The sequence below is a fragment of the Bombyx mandarina genome, chromosome 16 (genome assembly GCF_030267445.1).
Source record: "Bombyx mandarina strain Sakado chromosome 16, ASM3026744v2".
Classification (NCBI taxonomy): Eukaryota; Metazoa; Arthropoda; class Insecta; order Lepidoptera; family Bombycidae; genus Bombyx; species Bombyx mandarina.
Genome location: NC_143222.1, coordinates 7,157,480 through 7,179,113, shown reverse-complemented (window position 1 = coordinate 7,179,113; position 21,634 = coordinate 7,157,480). Strand labels below are relative to the sequence as shown.

At 36.8% G+C, this 21,634-nt stretch overlaps 1 protein-coding gene across 4 annotated transcripts in view; it reads right to left on the bottom strand.

Moving 5' to 3' along the window:
- LOC149501295 (uncharacterized) overlaps positions 1-21,634 on the bottom strand; it is a 335,239-nt gene that overhangs the window by 160,386 nt on the left and 153,219 nt on the right. The window lies entirely within an intron of this gene.

The window sequence follows — 21,634 nt, the reverse complement described above, 5'->3', positions numbered from 1 at the left end:
ATGGTAAGTGGTTACCGTCGCCCATGGACTTCAGCAATGCCAGGTGCAGAGCCAAGCCGCTGCCTACCGTATATAGATGGGCACATAAGCGAACAGCCATCACCGCATGGCACGTAAATGATGGATGGGAATCGATCATAAGACACACATAACAATCGTAAACATAAAGTTTTTATTAATATCCATATTACTGTGTAGCTTTTACTTGCGTAAAAAAAATAAAATTAATCCGTGTATAATATGTATAAGTTTGTACGCATAATGTCTACATTTTAAAACTCTTATAATTGAGTCGTCTATTTTATCAAAGGTGGCAATCTGTGCATTTGGACAAAAAAAAATTATTGATATGTCAATACAGATTGATTTGAATATAATCGTCTCCTTCAAAGAATACGGTTCAAAACCTGCATTAAATAAAGGTTAATAATTAACCTGTTATTTATCTAAGATGTCGTTCCGAAGAGTTTTGTGACTGCCAATGGAATACAAAGTCAATAATTCGTTTTTCTGATTTACCAATCATTGTCCAAAAGTCAGATTGCCGGCTTTGATAATAATCGACTCAATTGAGGTACATAGACATTTTTTTCTTTTTCAACGGATCATACACTAATTAAAAAAAATATAATATGAATACACTGGTAACGATTAATATTGTTATATACGCTTTCCATTGAAGATTCCCCAGAATACCTTTGGGGGAAACAACAAAGGAGAGATCTTCCACTGAGCGGGTAAAGTTGTTCAGTAAACCGACGGTCTGAATGTGTTATTGATTGGAACTTATATACGAGTATAAGCAAGCTTGAAAATGTTTAGCGGGATTCAGGCACCTGCCAATTAAATTCTGTTCTATGATAGCTGCTGTCATATACAAGAAAATGCTAAATTACTATTTATTTTTTTATTGCTTAGATGGGTGGACGAGCTCACAGCCCACCTGGTGTAAAGTGGTTACTGGAGCCCATGGACATCTACAACGTAAATGCGCCACCCACCTTGAGATATAAGTTCTAAAATCTCAGTATAGTTACAACGGCTGCCCTACCCTTCAAACCGAAACGCATTACTGCTTCACGGCAGAAATAGGCAGGGTGGTGGTACCTACCCGCGCGGACTCACAAGAGGTCCTACCACCAGTAAAAATATATATGAACATAATATATTTTCTACAATATCATCAATGTACAATATTGTTACTGGCCGATTTCTATTTATACTAGGTTTTATTTATATATAGATATTCTATACGTACAGTACTAGTTGGTTTATGATTTTTAATAACCAATTAACCGGAGGTGGGCTGTGACAATTACTGCGATACAAAATTAATTAAAATAATAATCACGAAAAATTACTAGTAATTTGTTTGAGTGCTTCATTGAAAATATCAAAGGCATATATTTTATTAAAATTATTAAGTAAATATAATATTAATTGTATCGAACATAATCCAAAAAAGGAATTCAATTAATTGAGTAGCATTCAAGCGAAAATATTTCAATACGAAAACTTTGTAAAGGATCGGGTAAACAAAATGAAGCTCGCGTTAACCTTTTAAAATTCATGAATAGATTCTAAAATATTTCATTTACCTTTCATACATATTTTAATAAAATGATTAGTTTCTCATAAACGAACAATTATCTATACTCATACGTATTATTTCACTTGTCTAATTTTGTTCACCTCTATATTATACTTAATCTGGCCATAAATACTGTTACAATTAAAAATAAACAAAATATTACATTTGAATTTGGAATCTGTCATTTTTATATTATGATTGGAAATTGAGTTTTCTCATTTTGGCGCCAATACATTGTACAATATTTTGCGATATTAAAATGGAGTGGGGTGATAAAGAGAACCGAGTCGCTGTGATTGCATTACACAAAGTAGGTATGGAGCCAAATGCAATTTTTAAAACTCTCCATACGCTTGGTATTAGTAAAATGTTTGTGTACCGGGCTATTAATAGGTGCAATGAGATCTCCTCTGTTTGTGACAGAAAAAGATCTGGCCGTCCACGTAGTGTTCGTACGAAAAAGGTGGTCAAAGCAGTAAGGGAAAGAATTCGAAGAAATCCTGTCCGAAAGCAAAAGATTTTATCTCGGGAGATGAAGATAGCACCTAGAACCATGTCGCGTATTTTAAAAGATGACTTAGGACTTGCAGCCTATAAGAGACGTACTGGTAATTTCTTAACTGATAATTTAAAAGAGAATAGGGTGGTAAAATTGAAACACTGAAGCGATACACAAAGAGAGGTCATAGAAAATTTTTGTTTACGGATGAGAAAATTTTTACAATTGAGCAACATTTCAACAAACTAAATGACTGTATTTATGCTCAAAGGTCTAAGGAAGCTTTCCAATTAGTCGACAGAGTGCAACGTGGGCACTATCCGACTTCAGTGATTGTTTGGTGGGGTATTAACTATAAAGGAGTGACTGAGCCATACTTTTGTGAAAAAGGTATCAAAACATCGGCACAAGTGTATCAAGATACCATTCTTGAAAAGGTAGTGAAGCCTCTTAACAACACCATGTTCAATAATCAAGAATGGTCCTTCCAGCAAGACTCGGCGCCAGGTCATAAAGCTCGGTCTACGCAGTCTTGGTTGGAAACGAACGATTCGGACTTCATCAGAGCTGAAGACTGGCCGTCGTCTAGTCCCGATCATAATCCACTGGATTATGATTTATGGTCAGCTTTAGAGAGTACGGCTTGCTCTAAACGCCATGATAATTTGTCCTAAAACAATCCGTACGATTGGCAGTGAAAAATTTTCCCATGGAAAGAGTGCGTGCTTCTATTGATAGCTGGCCTCAACGGACTGAATTGCAGACAATGGAGACCACTTCGAATAAGCTTTTTATACTTTAAATTGTTTTATATTTATGTATTAAACTAACACACTGTAAAAGTAATAAATGTTATTTACCATACAATGTTTTTTGTTTTCCTTTGTAACAGTATTTATGGCCAGACTAAGTATACTAGCTTTTGCCCGCGACTCCGTCCACGTGGAATAGTTACTTTGTCATAATACTAAATTTTAGCCGCGATTTCATTTACGTAGAAAGTGAAAATGTTTTTGAATAATAAAATGTTAAAGACTTCAAAAGAGGAGGCTATCAATTCGACTACCATTTTTTTGTAGTTCCTCAGATTAGCACGTTCAAACAAACAAACAAATCAGCTTTATAATATTATAAGTATAGATATCTAGATATTTCATTCATTTAAATTACAAGCAATATATCGCTCGAATAACGATTATGTACTACTGCAAGCCAATTGAAATTTAATTAAAACCACTGGAGCAGTCACCCGTGACCACGAAAATTGTAAATTATTCAAAACGTCGAAATCACAATAAATAGGCGAGATTAAGCCGTAAAACTAGTTTTTATTGCGTTTATAACTCGCGATGAACGAAGGAGGAAACAATTCAGATGTTTGAACTATCAATAAATTATTGTATCTTAATAATATCAAGCTGACCCTGTTCGACTCCATTCTCAAAAGTGTCCTCCTGTACGGGTGTGAGACCTGGAGAGTGACCAAGACACTCACGAACCGAATGCAGGTATTTGTAAATAAGTGCTTGAGGTCGATACTCCGCATATTCTGGCCAGTCACTATCTCTAATAAAGACCTTTGGATTAAATGTGAGCTAAATCCCATCGCGCAAGACATTGCTCATCGGAAATGGCGTTGGATAGGACACACTCTACAGCGCAGCACCAATCGCGTTTGAGTGGCAACCGCTTGGCAGGAGAAGACCTGGTCGCACTGTACACACTTGGCGACGCACCGTGGAGTATGAGATGAGGACTGCCAACGTGACCTGGAGTGATGTCAAGGAGCAAGCGCAAGACAGGGTAAAGTGGAAACAACTTGTGAGGGCCCTATGTACCAGCGGGGTACCCTAGTACTACAACAACAATACAAACTTTTCAATAGACAATCGAACAGCGAAATGACTTCGGAATAGTTAGCTAATAAATTGCCGTCAACTTACATGTAATTGTAGCGAGCACTATTGTAAATATTTGATCATTTATAATAACAGTTACGACGGAGTTTCGCTTAGTTAACCTCTTCCGGTAGATAGGAGACAGAGGCAACTTTAGGAACATTAGTATGAAAATCGAATTACCTCCGGCCAAAGCGCACTTACTAACAAACATTATATTGAACGTGAAGACACTGTATTGGTCGTACGTGCTGCTTACATGGACGTAAAACTTTTATAGGACTCTTTTGATGAGCATTGCTGAGTATATAAAACGAGCCCCGTGTAAACGATAACGTGAATGTCACTACCTAATTCAAGACAAGAGACCAAACATTTAAGTTGAGGTAACTGACTTCCTACCCGTCAAACCGTAAATGCCTTTTTTACGGCTCTTAACAAGAGATAGAGATGTATGTATAAAAAACAGGAGATTAAACCTTAAAAGTATCTTTGAAATCTTCTATTTCTCTCTTCTATCTTCTCTATCTTCTTCAAACGAGGTTTGTAGAGATTATTAAGCGGTAGGCAGCGACTTGGCTCTGCCCATGGTATTGCTGAAGTCCATGGGCGACGGTAACCACTCACCATCAGATGGGCCGTATGCTCGTCTGCCTACAAGGGCAATAAAATTTATGATCAGTATAAACATTATGTCCTTCAAACTAAGTCGTTATAAGCAATAAAATAAATAAAAAGTGGAACGTTATATTACGTCCATGCTACATAATATCTATGATGCGGAGATAGGTTCTATAGTTATTGTAGTGCTCCTACACAATGCCTAGTACAGGTTCGTATTTGTTTAAGAATAATTTAATGGTGGTATTAGGTATGGGTCATGCTGCTTACAAACCGTTGAATTAAATGCGTTACACTTAGGTATAATACCATAGAGAGAAATAGAACACACGTGGAGATATACGTCGGAGGGTAGATCTTCCACCGAGCGGGTGATATTGCTCGGTAGACCGACGGTCCGAATGTTGTTTGGAACTTGTATATATGCAAGCTTATCTTGAAAATGTCGTAAGCGAGATTCAGGCATCTGTTAAATGTCTGGTGCTGTATGATGGCTACCCGGCACACACATAATACATAAGTACTATAAATATGTATATAAACGCTGTTACATCGTTCAAATCGAAGCTGATTCATGCGAATTTACACCAACACTATACCAGTTATTTTTAAATTGTACCTACTCTAAATCTTCAAGAAACGTCATACCGTTGCTGGAGATCCGACCCTCAATACGTGATTATGACGTCCTTAACAAATTTATACATTAGAATACGAATATTAAGAAAGTCCACTATGCTCTTTCTACATGAGTAAATTTACGATACTAAAATTTAGAAGTACCTAATTTCATAGAGCCTTATTTTGTTTGTTCACTTGAAAGGAAAAAAAACACTAATGATATATTTTAGCGTATGTCTGATAGTTATGTGTTAGATTTTTAAGTTACTAACATAGATTAAAAGTAATTTTTACAAAATGCTATATGGTTTTGAAAAAAACTGAAATAAAGTATAAATAATGATTTTTGAAGTGAAACTTCTTTAGGCGCATGAGCGTAAAATTTTTACAGAACGTCACGCAGGTATGCAACGGAAGTGACATCAAACTACTATTGAAATTAAGTACTCGTCAAATGTCAGTAGTAGTAGTTGTTGTATTTTTCTAACAGGAAAGGCAAATGTATCATACCATACAGCTTAATGTTTTATAATTTTTTGTGAAAAATGTTAATAGAAATTGAATTGAAATGAAAAGAATTTGGAACATTAATCAAATAGCATGAAATTAATTTAGTCAATTTAATTGGCAAAATATTAGTCATTTACAATTTAGAAATCTAAACATAATGTGACTGTCAACACTGAGGTTTGAGATTGACATTTGACAGACTTTTGGCGGGAACATATTTTATCTTCCTTTTTCCCTTCCTCTAAGTCTCGGAAATCTAAAGTTTTAGATTTGTATAAATATAAGCAAGACTTATGAATTAGTTTGCCAAAAAAGTTTCACTTCTGACATGTGTACTTTGTACGCACGCACTTTTTTTTTTGTCTAAATACCGCTTTTGTACCTGCTATATAAATTCTCGTTTAAATATAAATGTAAATAACCTTGTACTGTCAAATATAAAAAACAAGCAAGACACGAGCTGTGAATAAAATAACAAACCGTAATTCGAGTATGTACGTACAAAGGTACGTTACGTAACAGGTAATACATAAGGGCGATATTCGGAAGGGAAAAAACGTTTGTTCAGATATAATTGAACGAGGGTGAGGAAAACGCGATATCATTTTACTTCGTTGTGAAAATTAGACGGTATTTAGCGTTGTGGTTTACGTCCAAACGCGTTGGCGCATGGTGCGGTTTTACTACCAATATCTACACAGGATATCAAGTCCCAGATACCCCCTGTGCCCCCTAAACACGGATACCCCGTAGGAGGTTCGACCCCCTTTTCTTTCGGGCAGGGTGCTGAGCCTCATACCAGGTTTCTGCACCGAGGGGCGCGCGGGGAATGTAAGACTTGACGCCCTACAGATTTGAAGAACAAATCGCGGTCCCAAGGATGCTTAGGTTCGGCCCCCTGCCCGAAAAATAAAAAGTGGTGTGATTTTACTAGTGGCAGGGTGTATGGCGAACCCCCCAGCCGATTAAACTAGTGCCCTGCCTTTTTCTACCGCTTCTTCTGTTCGTAGGTCCTACCTTTAAAGGTATAACATTGGAACGCCTGGCTCAAGCTCTTGTCGTTGTCTCTTATGATAGTATGATTAGTGGCTTATATCATGTATGCTTTTTTTGTTTTTTTTTTGCACGTGAATCAGTAGCTAGAAGCTCCCGCGAAGCAAAACCTCAGAATAGGCGAAGAAAAGCAGCAAGAAAACTATAACTCATTCACGATCTTCAGCAATGAGGAAATGACTGAAAAAAGATGGACGAATGACCCCACCTAATGTTAAATGGTTTCTGGAATCTACATCACCATTTAAACTCCGCAATCCACCTTAAATATGAAGTCGAAATCTCAATCATATTTGATTAAATCTGTCCCGCTGTTGAAACCCGAATGCATGACAGAAATAGGCAGCGTGGTGGCCTATAGCCTTGTGGGCTATCAATACGCTCTACATATTTACTAATGAAAAAAAGAAGTGTTTTAGGAATATATTATGATGTTAATAATCTTGTGGTAGATAGGATTTTTAGTGATTGACATTTGTTAATAGTTATATGAATTCGACACGGCCATTAAATTTAATTAAAACAGTCACCATCTAAGTAAGGGCATTATTTGTTGAAATGGCGAATGCTTAATAACCAAAACAAGGTAACATTGAAACAAAAACATGCTAAATAAAAAAAGGCTCTGCGTTCCTTTCAGATTTACGTTTGAATGTAGTGTATTCTTATTAATTGTAATTAAATTTTCGCCCACTTCTAATTGTTGCACGAAATGAGACCTATCTATTCTATGTACATAGTTCTGGTGGCGGTACAATTTGGTAATATCAAGGTTATCTGACTTGTGCCTCTAAAGAGTACAATAGGAACCTTTATTTCAATAACCTCTTAATTAAAGTAAAAAAAGAACGAAACTATTCTGAATATTTTACAATATCAAAACTCGAGTCACGCAAAATTATTTGGAAAATATTTTTTAATCTTAAACGAATGTAAAGTCATCGCTGCATTGAGCTACGTTTATGAAGCTAATCTCACATTATCACGAACGTAAAAGTTTATTCGTCGAAGCTATGAAACACGAACAACGTGAACGTAAATAATTTAATAATGAACGTAAGCTTTGTTGAAGATCGTAAATAAGGTAAGTCGAATAAATAAGGTAAAATAAAGACTTCCTCTGTATTAAAAGCTAATTATGAGGTTATCATTTTTATTAGTTAATACATAGATGCGTGAACACGAGCCTACATCCCGGTTTAAGTGGTCATGCACACAAAACCGTTTTTGGAGTTTACTCCTTTAGAATCGATTTACATATATAGGCCCGGGGTATGAAAATTATGGGGACCAAAATCGTACTAGCATGTCACACGAAATGCGTTATGCGCCTGATTGGCTCCTGATTGCGTGATGCGTGCGCGCGCCAATCAAAATCGTACTAGCATGTCACACGAAATGCGTTATGCGCCTGATTGGCTCCTGATTGCGTGATGCGTGCGCGCGCCAATCAAAATCGTACTAGCATGTCACACGAAATGCGTTATGCGCCTGATTGGCTCCTGATTGCGTGATGCGTGCGCGCGCCAATCAGGAGCCAACGCGCGGCCGCGTTATCGCAGGTGACGCCGGGCTGCTGCGCCGGCAGTCCGCCACAAAGCCTCGTACTGATCGCGCGTTTCTCTCATTATTGTATTTTCATATATTTGTTAGTCGTTTGTTTTGTGTCTCGTTAATTTGTTAATAATCTGTAGTGTATCGTGTTGTCGTAATATAGAACTATTTCTCGTATTGTTTCGTTTAATTTTTTATATCCAGTAAACTCCAGTCGTGCGTCGGAGCGGACACACACACTTTTTTTTTTTTTATCCTACCTTTGCTAATAGCCTTGAGAGGCTATTTCAGCTTCACCCTAACGTGTATAGGTGAGCTCACGGTGCTAACACTGTCCATAGGATCGGAAACGCGACCTACTGAGAAGATCCGGCGAGAAACTCAGTGGGTTGTGTCTATGGGTTAATTCGTTCGTCGAGCCCTTCGTCGCAAGCGACGGGTTCGGCGAGGACGGTGACCGGATTAAGCCGTGATGACTACCATTCTTAATGCATAAGGTCGAGTTTCATGTCGTATTGTACAAAGGTTGTCTCAATCTTCAAATCGAAAAATATCACTTCTTCACGCCAGAAGTAAGCACGATAGTGGTACCTATCTACCCGCACAGACTATATTACGCTCTACCGCCAATAAAAAACATATTTCAAATTAATTGGAGTTTACTCCTTTAGAATCGATTTACATATATAGGCCCGGGGTATGAAAATTATGGGGACCAAAATCGTACTAGCATGTCACACGAAATGCGTTATGCGCCTAGCATGTCACACGAAATGCGTTATGCGCCTGATTGGCTCCTGATTGCGTGATGCGTGCGCGCGCCAATCAGGAGCCAACGCGCGGCCGCGTTATCGCAGGTGACGCCGGGCTGCTGCGCCGGCAGTCCGCCACAAAGCCTCGTACTGATCGCGCGTTTCTCTCATTATTGTATTTTCATATATTTGTTAGTCGTTTGTTTTGTGTCTCGTTAATTTGTTAATAATCTGTTGTGTATCGTGTTGTCGTAATATAGAACTATTTCTAGTATTGTTTCGTTTAATTTTTTATATCCAGTAAACTCCAGTCGTGCGTCGGAGCGGACACACACACTTTTTTTTTTTTGTAGTATTTCATTATTAAAGTACTATTACATATTACACTAAATAAAAATACTAAATACCCAATTCGTTTCTGTTAGTTCAAGAAAATGGGGTTACATAAAAAATTGTATGGACCTAGCAAATATAACGTTACATAGAAGTGGCAATACCACTCATACAAAGCAAGCAATGTAAGTCGAAATGAAAACCCTCTTCGAATGATACCACCATAACGAGACCCGCAATTCAACTAAACAAAATCTGAATGACACAGCAGAGAACGAAACTTTTATCTATGGATAGATCATGTGCAATTGGTCATACGTTGGTCGAATTGATTACATAAGAGGATAGTTAGGAATGCCGCGATCCATCACATTCTACAAACAAACGTGAGAAAAACGCAGCTGTGTAAAAGCTGACGAACAAATATGGTAAGAGGTCGATCGATCTACTAAGAAATTTGAGAACGGTATCTTAAGCTCTGTTTAGTCCTCACTGAAATTAAAAATATATAATTACTGGTTTTTCTTTTCGTATTGTTGAGATAATTTACTAAACTTTAATGGCCTCTCGTATTAATTTTATTTCGTGGGAAATTTCAGACGCTTCTTAAACTTTTTGTAAGTCATCCGTGGCCAGAAGAAACACGTATATTCAATTATAGTGACCGAGCAAACGGTATTGCTTGGCCAACCCAGAGTATGAAGATTTTTTTCTTTTGGTACTTATAATCGCTGTTGGTTTAAAGATCTCGCCACTTATTCAGTACTCGACGACTCATCCAGATGAGGAAGGACTGCTAACCACTACCCGAGCGCCCTTAGAAAAGGCCTACCAGCTTAAGGGCAGCTGCACTACATCTATTAACAGATCGGCATTACGACTACCATTGGTAATATCGGGCAGGAAATTCAGTGGACTGATTCTATAGCCTAAAGCTCACATTCGTTGAGTTGGACCAGTACGGTGAAATGTGTTTTGGTTACTGTTACCAATAGCTTTCACAACACTGATATTGGTTCAGAAAGATTCTTGAGAACGTGTCTAGGGCGTTCACGGCGGATGGTTGTTGCGTGACCTGGATCGGAAATGTATTTCGACGCGGTCATAGTAACTAAGCCTTCGTATAAGCGAAAATATGTTATTGGGAAGTTAAGTGTTTCACCGGATATTCTTATGTCGGAGACGGTCATGAGTTTGGTAGCTAAACGAAACGCAGCACGATTCCTGAGAGATGGCAGCACGATTGCGGTATCGTCGGAACTCGGCTAACTTCGTGCTACGACAGAGCCAAGCCGATGGAGGCGCGTAGACGCCATCACACTTACCAACCAGCCTTCTTGGATAACAGTGCCTCCGTCTTAAGAACTGTCATTCATTTTCGTTTGCTAACGTCAACAGAAGATTTCTAAATTGTTTTAAGACAACAACCATGATTGATGTACTCAATATTCCTCTGAGCTCGCTCACCCTATTTGCCCCTACGATGTCTGATGATGGTGTTAATAATTGTGGCTTCTCCGACATTTATAATACCTTCATCAAAAACATTACAAATTTTCTTAAATAAAAACCATTCAAGATACAACTAAACAAAATCTAAATGAAAATTATATAGATTAATCTTTTTGCCAAACTTTTATAAGTAAGAGCGGATATTATCCTCCTTCTGATGAAACACAATTATGTTACTGTATGAGCGCGCAAGACGCCAGCATACCTACCAATTTAAAACGAAATATTAAAATTCATCATCGATTTTCCGAAAAGAGAGATTTTCCTCGCAAAAAAACATTTTTCTTAAATAAGGAATGATATTCGCAATACGGTACACACACACATACATTTCATATTAAAAAATGTACGTGCCCTATATTGTACATTGAAATATGGCGTAAGCTTTGACGTGAGTACCATTGATAACTGTGCAAATTTTCGATCACTTTCAATTAACTCAATTCAATAATACAACCATTCCATAAAACGCATAAAAAAAAGCTTAGATAGTTGTTTTTAGATGAGTTAATGCAAGAATATTAAATGGGGAATTCCCTATAGGGAATGGCGACTGTAACAATATTAAATGGGGAATAGTTTGAGATGACTATCAGTCCCCCTTTTTTTTAATGAAAATATAAACAGTAGTAATTTGAGACATGAATTCTACTATCCAAATTAGAACATGAGGTCGAAGTCTCAAACATATTATAAAGCATGTGCACGAGCTAACCTCATTAACAAAGATTGACAGTCATCATCATCATCATCATCAGACCACAGACGTCCACTGCTGGACATATACCTCCCCCAAGGTTTGCCATAATGACCAGCCCTGCGCCGACCTCATCCTGCGGTTTCCTGCGACCTTTAGCAGATCGTCAGTTCACCTCGTAGGAGGTCTACATAAATTCAATTTACAATAACAAATTGGAATCATGTTAATGGCCATACAATTATTTTTTTTCTTACAAGATTAGTTAATTGAAATAATAATGAGTGTACACAAAATACATAAACGAAGAGACATAAAACGGTACAATTATTGCAGAGAATGAATCGAGGCCCGCTACTAGAAGAAAAGCTTTATGAACAAAACATTAATGTCAGAGAAAAGATACATTACTTGGATTAGGCTTCGTTCCATAAATTAAGTAAAGATATAATTTAAACTACTTTTACGGTCAAAACAAGCTGTTTTTTTTTAATTGTGGATGATTCGACTTTTCCAGACTTTTCGTTTCCAGAGGTCTTTTTTGCCACGTACCATCCGGCTATGGAATGAGCTCCCCTCCACGGTGTTTCCCGAGCGCTATGACATGTTCTTCTTTAAAAGAGGCTTGTGAAGAGTATTAAGCGGTAGGAAGCGGCTTGGCTCTGTCCCTGACCTTGCTGAAGTCCATGGGCGACGGTAACCACTCACCATCAGGTGGGCCGTATGCTCGTCTGCCTACAAGGACAATAAAAATAAAAAAACTTTACAGTTTCCGTACCATAAAAAAATTGCTTAGTTATTATGTCTACGACATGCGAAAACCATGTTAAAGGTCTTATCAACAAATATTGTCTATGCGAAGAAGGATCATCTGTATATTGCTAAATTGAGTAGGTCTTTTCAAACGCGTATCGAACAGATACCTCATTAGTAAGCAATGCTTAATTGAGACCCTTTTTTTTAGTACGGAGGAAACCTCCGGAGTTCCGCCCTCCACTGGGAATGGTGGGCGGGGTATGTTGGAGTCGAACCGACTAAAACCTCCTGTCGCTCAACAACCAACGTCCGAACCTCGCATGAGACAGAACTCGTGAAAAGGCAAAGGGGGGAATGTGAAGTGTTTAGTGCGGAGCACAAGAGCACATCTCTCCCATCACCCTAACTCAGGGGACGCCGGACCAGCGATCGTCGGCGCCACGACCACCAGCCCTCTCGATCGGCAGGCTATCCGAAGACCGCCTAGATGGCGCCGGTTAGAATGAGTTAACTGAGCCCCTGGTGCTGGTTGAAATACAATGAATAAATGACGATGAAGAGCTTTATGCAGGGTATCGTGTTTACAAATATCTTGTGAGTAGCGACTTTTTTTGTTGTCTTATATTAGCCTTGAGAGGTTATGGACGGACCACTCCACCGGACGTGCAAGAGTAACTGCTCGATTTAATCCCAACACCCATGTAAATACGAGCAGGCTTTATGAAACAATTCTCTAATCTAAACTCGACTGACGAATGGAGCTCCTCGTTTGATTACGCATTTACGAGACATCGTTACGAAACGAAAATTATACTTTTATAAACCATTATTCGAAATCCTATCAACGTTTTTCATTTTTACGATCGAACGAATAACGACTGATATTATTTTTTATAGACTTTATTAATACTTAACAAAACGCCGTTTTTTCATTGTTATTGAATCGAGCCGAAAATTATAAGTACGGTTTCGTTGAATATCATTTTGTAATTTTAGAATGTTTAAGCCGGTGTAAAGACTTTTCTAATCTAGGTCAGTTTTGGTCGAATTTCAGTTATGAATTGTTTTGAAATTTCGCCCCTATTTAAATTATACACACTATTATTTGACATGTACTTACCACAAGTTTCATATTCTGTGAATTTCCGTTTTTGGAACGAAGTTCCTTATGGGACGATGCGGAGGGGTACCCTAACCGGGAAAAAACATCCGTTTCAGTTTAAAGGGTGATGCAGCTGTTGTAACTATACTTGAGACCTTAGAACTTATATCTCAAGGTGGGTGGCGCATTTACGTTGTAGAAGTCTATGGGCTCCAGTAATCACTTAACGCCAGGTGGGCTGTGAGCTCGTCTACCTGTCCATAAAATTCTTTCATTAATCATTTCAATAGCAAATATTGTTTTCCAACATACGAAAAACGGCAATTAAATTAAAATACCCACTCTGTTGCAACACTTCACAATATCTTCCGTAATAAAATTTTATCTTTCTCTATTTAATAAAAATACAACGCGTTTTAGAATTTTAAAAATTTCACGCGAATTAAATTTTCACGTGACACGTTTTTAGGGAGCCAACAAAAATGTCATTTCATCTAAGTTTCGGGACACCTGCATCAGTCTGTCCGAAATTTCCGCCATTAAGCGTCGCATGTTAGCAACGCTTCTGAATAAATTAAATTCTAGTTGAAACTTAGTTTACCCGAAGGTTTTTTAATGAAACAGTAAGGTATGACGAGCGACGTAAATATATGTATATTAATACGTGAAGCAAAAACTTTGTATCCCTTTTTACGAAAATTGCGTGGACGGAGGAGTATCAAATTTCCCATGCATAAAAAATTCATTAGTTCAATAAAGAAAACATTACACACACTACCATGTATTTGACATAACGCATATACACACACATATACTCTGCGTTTATTGTCAAACTTTATTGTCTTTTTTGCCACGTACCATCCGGCTATGGAACGGGGGAGCTCGTTCCACGGTGTTTTCCGAGCGCTATGACAGGTCCTTCTTCAAACGAGGCTTGTGGAGAGTACTTATTAAGTAGGCAGCGGCTTGGCTCTGCCCCTGGCATTGCTGAAGTCCATGGGCGACGGTAACCACTCACCATCAGGTGGGCCGTATGACTGTCTGCCTACAACGGCAATAAAAAAAAAAAAACTTTTGTTATTGTTGAAAGTCTGTGATCAAATTGAGAATAGATTAATATTGTTTGTCTTTGATACTATTTATCTATAGTGTAGTTTTGACGAAATTAAAGAAGTCTAATAGTGTTTGACGATATAACCATAATAATGTTTATAAATAAAATTTCAATTAATTATAGTCGAATTTCGACTACTGCGGGACCACTAGTTGTGAGAAAAGGTTTTCCTTCGTAATTTTTCGGAAAAATTCGTATTTATCGTGCTCCCTCAAATAGCTTCAGTACCCATCTTAGAGCTGTAAGGGTACTTGTCGCATCAGTAGACCAATAAGAGAGTGGTAATTTCGCAATTCAATTATTTGCTATAGTTTTAATCATATTTTGAGGTATCAAATGTGAAAATGAATATCACTCACTCACAGGAACGCTCGATGAATGATCACATGATAGGATTGTTATTAACATCAATGAAAGCACTGACGAATCTGACGATGATATGTCTGACTGTTACTCAGATTGTGAAATGGAAAATATTGAAAGCATCGATTCAAATGTGCAGTAGGTAAAATTTTAATTATAATAAAGTTTTAAGCCTTTATGTCGATTGCATACCTCTCACACGCAGATTATTTACTTAGGTACGAGAGGGACGCCAATGACATAAAATTTAGGCAGGTATTGATTTTTATTATTGTAAATATTTCCCAATAAGCTTTATTTTGTTGTACTTTTCATTATGCTTTCATGTGGAGATAATGTTTTGTTTACTAATGACAGTAGCACTGAGTATTTTCAAAGTTAGAAAAGGTGATTGTAACAAAATTATGATTTTAAACTAACATGGTCACGAACATAACAATTATAACTTAAAATATCGGGAACTCATTTCATATAATACACTGGTATAATAATGGAAAATAATTTCTCACTACATCTATACCTACTGAATGAATAGTGATGTTTTTTTTTCCAAACTACCCTTCCAACTGGAACTCAGGATTGCTTCGAGGTAGGAATCGATATTAAAATGAATTCTACAAAGCTGCGTAACTGTTGCAAGGACTTTTTTTTAACTGATGCCTTTCCAGTTTCACCACGACAGGTGGGCGAGCAAAGTCTCAGCTAGGAGGGATGGGATTTGCTAACAGCTGCCCGAGCACCTCCGAATGAGACCTAACAACAAAAGGTCAGCTGCTTCACGAATGAATCTACTACCGTATCGGAAGCCCACTCCTTCTTGCTTTATCCCACATTATGTGGGATGGCGCAGCATGTCCTATTATGATGCTGCTGAATTTGGCATGAGTTTTACGACTGACTGGTGTTCTTTCTTGGATTATATCTCCAGTAGTATATCTATTGCAACGTACCATAGTAAGAGACTTGTGTCTTCATTTGGTGTTTCATAAACGTAGTCAGTTTTTTGTTCTATAATTAGTGTATTGTGAGCTCACGTGGGAACTTACCACTAACACCCTATAAAAAGTTATAAAAAAAACTTAGTACAAAAGCGTGGCTTCATTTTGAAATTTTAATAAAAATTAAACAGAAACACAGCGAGTACTCGTCGAGCTCCTGAAATGTCAGTAAAAACAAACAAATGAAAGATGCATTAGGGTAATACCGCTGACCTAGATATCAAGCTGTGCATACCTAAACGGATCGTGAACTCAAGCAACGGCTCGTTCGCTGAGTTTTTACATGATCCTCAAGCGAAAAAAAAGCCAGTAAGAAACGAGACATTAGGTTTTTATTTATACAAACTTAATTAAAAAACCTATAAGAACCAAAATTTGTGATAGTGCTAGTACGAAGTAAATAACAGTCTTAGATTTGCTCAAATATATAAAAAAAAAAACTCGATCGTTTCTAATAATGCTTTATATAGCTCGTTAATTACCGCTTAAGACTGGCAGACTAACAGAGAAGAATTCATTTTGAATTAAAACAAAACAAACACAATCAGAATATTAAAAGTATACTCGCATGTAGGTATGTGTCATCTAGCATGAAATCATTCAGCCTATCCACAAATGGTTTTGTGGATAGCTTGCCCACGGTTGAATAAAACAATTCACACGCACTTCGAGAAACTTCCTCAACTTCTTCCCAAAATTCATTTCCCGAGATCACAAAGTGTTCGACATATTTCAATTTATCTACTCACTCCATTAAGAGAATTCCTTTTCGCATTTTCATTTTAATAACTGATACATTACCTTCCGGGACTTCTTTTCCGGAGCCAAAAGACGATGCAATCAATTTTCGTTGCGTTGAAAAAACCGTGATTGTCTTAAAAAGCCGTTTCGGATATTCGTATTTCTAATTTTAAGCATCAACACGTTTCCACAACAAAACTAAGCAATATATGTTTATTAAAACATCAACACGTCCTTCAAGTACTCGTAAACTTGTGTTTGCGGTCGCAGCCAACTATTTATCACGGGCAAATATGACCCCGCCTTAAGACAGTATGCACCGGAGAGGTTTAATCTTCTCATAGCGCTCGCTTCAACGTATAACCATTGCTTCTAATTATGCTTCCTCACCTCCTCCCCACTTTTAATTAAATCGAGCAGATAAATTTAGGTGTAACATCGCCGATCTAGCGCGATCCCGTGCGGTTCGGAGACACTATGTAAATACATGTCTCAAATTACTTAGTACTGTCGTTTAAGAAGCACGATGTGCTGTAAATGGAAGTCATTTGTTTGGTCGCAAATGTGGACTACGTTTTAAGCCTACCGAGAAGTGGTTGTACAAATGTGACTACCTAAAACCACAGTACAAGAAACTCTAAAACATATAACAGGTACTTATAATGCATATTATTATATAATGAAACTTAACATTTTCAATGATAATGAAGCTAACGAATAAATTGCCATAGCAACTAAACTAACTTTTTACTGGTGGTAGGACGTCTTATGAGTCCACACGGATAGGTACCACCACACTGCCTATTTCTGCCGTGAAGCAATAATGCGTTTCAAGTCTCAATGTAGATGGGTCATTTACGTTGCAGATGTCTATGGGCCCCGATAACCACTAAACACCAGGTTAGCCGTAAGCTCGTTCACTCATCTAAGCAATAAAAACGTAAATAAAAAATATGTTAAAAATCAAAGGATTGCTAAAAAAGTAAAATTAAATTCACCTGGCGATCAAAAGTCACGCGCCCCGAAAACACTGGTCACACAAAACCCAGGTCGGGTGCATGGCCGACGAAATTAACATGCGCAGAACGAACTTGTACGTTAGATAAGCCTTAACTTATTAAGTTGAGGGCCGCCCCTTTAAAGCTCATTAAAATTAAATGTGCCCAGGCAACATCTGTGTAATAGGATTGTTTGCGTATTCGTGTATGCCAGAGGACGAAAAACAATTAGACTAGATACGTGTTTATAAATTCAAAATACAATAAATTATATTAATCAACAATCTTTATAAAAAAGATGATACAATCACCTCTATATAGATATAACTTTGTTGTTTGTGAAACGGATGCTTGCTGTCAGTTATTAAATCAGAACGAAACTTAGTTTCGCAATAACCAGGTTTGCAACTACCCCGATTATGTAGTAACACATATTAGATTTAATGAATAATAATAATAATAATAATAAATATTTACTAACAATCACGCCATGTTAACTGGTCCCGTGATAAGTTCGTAAAGAACTTGTGTTACAGGTACCAGATAACGGAAATAAATGTAAGATTTTTATTATACACATACATATATTTAATATACATCCATAACCCTGGAAAAGACATTTATATTTATCATACAAATATCTTCCCTTGGCGGGATTCGAACCCGCGACCGCCTTGTGTAGTGACCATGTCACTTACCACTACACCAGACGGCCGTTAAATGTTTTATTGAAACTCTAATGTACCGAGTGACAGATTTGTGGTGGAATTAAAATACTATTGCTGAACCAAGACGTGACTTACCCCTTCGCGAATCGCTTCCACGATAAAATAGTAGCATCGCGCCATAGAAAAATACCCGCAAATTTTACATACATTTACGTACACTCGGATATCGTGAGCTCAGCATGAAAAGACGCACTTACATATTATACTAGTGCTTATATCTACCGTGATGCAGTCTTCCAATTTGAACCGTGAAACAGTATTTAAACAAAATAATGAGACTTCAGCCTCGTGTAGTAAATTAATAGTGACATTATCCTTCCATATTTAAGATAGACAATGACACATCTAGCCAATCTATAGAAAGAAGCATACAATACATTTGCTTGCTATCTGCAAGTTGCTAATGGCAGAGACGACAGTATCTCGTGAGCCCGCAAAGGTAGATACCTACCTGCCTATTTCTGTCGTGATCCGCAGTAGTAATACGTTTCGGTTTGACGGGTAGAGCAGCAGTTGTACTGTAACAATGAGACTTAGAACTCATGTCTCAAGGTGAGTGTACCCGAATAATCCGGGAACCTACAACCTAACACGGGCACGTCTGACTGATGCTAAAATATACCTACTCATAACACTTATGTATTAACAAACTACCCTCCTCGTGTTTTTTATAGGTTATAGGTTTATTAGATAAGTTATGTAGGATTGATAAGAACGGAACGTATGAAAAGAGTGTGGAACGGAGCGTTAAGATGTGAGTGAGAGAAAACGGTAAGAAACGGAAAAGAGAATGACAGACAGCATGACAGAAAAAAGGAAGATAGCGAAGACGATTAAAATGAGCAAGACGTAAAAAAGATGTCAATTATTTTTTTATTATTATATGTATTATAGAGGATTTTGAAAAAGAGGAGTAAAAGTACAACTTAACAGTGGAATAGTTTGATTTTATATGGCACGATTCCAATTCTTTAGATATATTAACCGAATTCAGCATTAATAATACATCACACACTTAAAACATTTACACACAACAGATGTGTAAAACATTATAAAGTGATGTGTTGTTACAATAAGTAGAGCGTTAGAAACTAAATGTACACCCTACTTAGCTAAGCTAACTTGCTAAGCTAGCTAAGCTAACTTGCTCGATAAATATTGAAAATAATCGAATTGAAGAAATGTAATTATTGTATGTATTACATTCACTGTGAATAGCGGTATTTACTTTTCGATGTCGGTGGTCTTCTATGAGCAATCAACCCAAGATGGACCATGTCTATAAACATATTTTTAGGACACTTTAATTAACTTGGTACTTCATTGTACGCGAATTCAAAACGTCCAATTAACTTGAAAATTTCCACATGCATCAAAGACCCGATGATGATACAATAGTTTTTTTACTTCGCTCTGATATCCTGACTAGTTTCAACAAGATAAAAAAATAGATGTGGTGTCGTGGGACACCGGATAGGAACGAAGTTCCTTATTATAAAAATATTAATTTAAAGTTCTATTCGAGGTATAAAGAAAATAAAACTGGAGGTTTCGCAACAACCCACGGTCATTCGGTAACGTGCGAACTTATTGTGGTACACTTCATTCACGGTTGTTTGCATAAGAGTAAGTGTATTGCGCAAAAGAACGCTCTGAGATCGTGGTCAATGAATGATAAAAAATAAATAATAATTTTTGTACGTTATTACAAAGTTAAGTCATACACTGTGTGCGTTACTAATAAAAATCTTACGTTAAGGACGTTTTTTGTCCGGTTAGGGTACCCCTCCGCATCGTCCCATAAGGAACTTCGTTCCAAAAGAAAGTGATTGTTAGTTCGCTTTGTTCGAAATGTTATTAACAGCACATTTTTGCTGTTCTCGCTGGAAGCTAGTTCGCACCTTCAACCGTAAGTAAACTAGTAAGTTATATTAAATTCTTGTACAAGTCATTGTTTTCCTTACCAAACTGTTTCTGTTTCTGTATCTCTGAGAATTTCAAACAGGTATAACTTTTACAATTAGTTGCTTGCGTGTATTTAACTTTGAACATTGGTTGGAACATATTTTTTCTTCGTTGTAAGCCATGTTAGGTACTAATACTAGAGGTCAAGCAGTAGTCGAAATTCAACTATAATTAATTGGAATTGTAAGTTTGTACACTATTATGTGTGTGTTTTATACTTCTATAATCACAAATTTCGCCATGACTATACTACAAAAAATATTAACAAAGACAAACAATATTTAATCTATTCTCAATTTGACAACAGACGTCAAGAACAAAAGTTTGACAATAAATTATATGCATGCGTGTATGCGTCAATTATATGGAATGTAGTGTGTGTAATGTTTTCTTTATTGATTTAATGTATCTTTTATGCATTATATTAAAAAAATATTAGCATTGTGCACTTCTTCTCTATGTTCTCTAAGTGTGGAAAATTTCATATTCCTCCGTTCGCGCAATTTTTGTAAAAAGGGATACAAACTTTTTGCTTCACGTATTAATATATAGAAGATTACTAAGTCATTTTAATATTCATACTGTTTTAATGTTGATTGATTATCATTTAAGTAATTATAAGGACGATGACAGTTTTATTTTTTATACCATAGATTGGGAGGGATCGGGACATTTTCCAATTTCATCACAAAATTCAAACCGCTGAATTTCTTAGGGTAATACCAATAAAATTGAGTTTAAAGTTGTTCCGGAAGTTTAAATTTTCATATACAATGCATTATTATACATAGTTAATTTGCAAAATATATACAACAACTTAAAAAACTAGCTTGACCCGATTCACCTTGGCTTTGGGGTGAATCGGGTCATGAATGGGGACAATAGATTTTTCCATAGAGCTGGCACTGTTTAATTTTTAAGTGGGTACCTACCTACCTACCCGATATGCGTGTGAATCAAAACTTCTAACTCAACCAAATCTTCCAAATCAACAGTAAAATATATAATTAGCTTTTCAATATCTTTAATAAGTTACAAAACTTCGATGACTAAATTAAAATATTTAATGTTCTAAAACACTAAATAAAAGTTACTTTCAAATCAATAAAGTTAAATTGGCAATCTCTTACTTATTAATTTTAAATAGGTAATCCCCTACCTACTTTTAAATATTTTAAATCAATAATAATATATTTCAATCTTTTAAAAAGTGTGTGTGTTTATGTAC